The sequence below is a fragment of the Galeopterus variegatus genome, unplaced genomic scaffold (genome assembly GCF_000696425.1).
Source record: "Galeopterus variegatus unplaced genomic scaffold, G_variegatus-3.0.2 Scaffold4199, whole genome shotgun sequence".
NCBI lineage: Eukaryota > Metazoa > Chordata > Mammalia > Dermoptera > Cynocephalidae > Galeopterus > Galeopterus variegatus.
Window position 1 is genome coordinate 153905 of NW_007730310.1, and position 1905 is coordinate 155809.

A 1905-nucleotide genomic window follows, 5' to 3' on the forward strand; every position below is an offset into this window, starting at 1 on the left:
AAAGAAGCTAAGAGATAAGAACAATGCAATTATCTGAATTGCTTTATGTCTTATGTTAATGATAACTATGAACTCCTTGCCTAGCATTCGATTTCTATCTTTTATATATTTATAATCTATTTGTTTAATTTTTAAAGCAAAATATTTTCTATGAGTTATTTACATTAAGATTTTGTTGATTGTGTATTCCATGGAGGGTCATTTTGGGACGAGCCGAGCCGATCGAGGAATAGACTATGGTGGATGAGTGGTTTCTGGAGATTATTAAAGGATGGGTCAGCGAACTGGAGAAGCCAGCACAAATGACACTTGCTAACAATAGGAATCCTCTTGAAATTATATTATGGTTGAAAATGACAAAATCCAAAATGGTAAAGATGCTTGAATACATACGTACTTAATCGTTATATGGTGAAATCCTAAGGGCTCACCTAGTGAAGCATCACAAGAAACTTTCCATTGGAAACACTGATGAAAGCCTCATGATTTACAATTACTTCCTAAAATGATTCTTTTTGTAGAATTGAATTTTTCTTTCCTATCATTTATCAGTAAAAAGAAAGCTCAAATATTTTAGAACAACATATAATTTCCTGTGATTGGCTTACAGGCAACACTGAACTATTTTGATACTTGAGTGGATTATGAAAAATATTTCTGGATATTTGATATTTTCAATTTAGAAGTTATGATTGTATATGGGAGTTTTATTGAGCTTCATTCATAACCAACCTAATTCTCTCTTCTGCCCCTCCAGAGAGTGCTGAGCAGAAGTTCCTGCAAAGGGAAAAGATGCCTCGCTGGTTTGCACCACGCTTGAATCTTCACCCCTCATATTTCAACAGCTGACGTCTGACTCTGAACGTGAAGATCTAAGGCAAATAATAATGTAGAGTTACCNCAACAGCTGACGTCTGACTCTGAACGTGAAGATCTAAGGCAAATAATAATGTAGAGTTACCCTCATTTCCTTCTGTCTTTGAGAGAAGCAGACTATAAGGCAATACTGCAAAATATTTTCCTGAAAAATGTCCACAAGAACTTAGGAAATCGGTCTCATCCTCCAGATGAAAATGTCCTAATATTCCTCCTGAAATGCTGGTGGGACTATTCTATCCTTGCAAGATGGAGTTCACTCTCTCTAATTATCCTGAAGGACATGGTGAGTGTTTTGGAAAGCTAATCCAAACATGTGAAGAGAGTGGTGATGTTTTCTGTAAGGAATGATAGATGAAGAATCATAGAATTTTAGGTCAAGTCAGGGCCTCCTTATTTGAACAGCTGGGAAAAATGGGACCCAAGAGCTGACTGGCTTAGACTAACTTTGTCCCAGAGCCAGTGTAAGAATGCAGATCTCAGATTCTTGCATTACTTTGTCTCCCACAGCTCCCGACCAAAAGGACCCAGGAGTCTCCAGGTAACTCTCCCTGCTCTGAGTGAGTCATCATGTCCAAAGATTGCCTCCAAATTGCAGCTTCTTTGCATTCTGGTTATAATATAGCCTGAGCCTCAAAAATATTCTCCCTGAAATAAAGGAATTCAATATCCATAAAGTAGCACAACATTGATTGCTTTACTTCTCCATCCCTCCTGCAGTGCCACATCACTGAGATGCAGTGTGGAGCTCTCTTTCAGTTCCACGCTAATTAGAGTACAGTTCTGAGAAATGATTTTATAGTAGAAAATACAAACATGGAAAATATGAAAGTTTCATCTTTAAATCAAGTTGTAATGTTTTGTGGACTTTTAAGTTAGACAATCTATTTCCCTAACCAGCTCCTGGTCCAGTGCTATTGCTTAGTTCAGAGCCACCAAGCCACCTTTAATGCAATGTTTTAACTCATGAGAAAATTCAAGTGTCTAAATGGAAGGTGTGGGGGTGGGTAGCAGGGGACTAAAGGGATT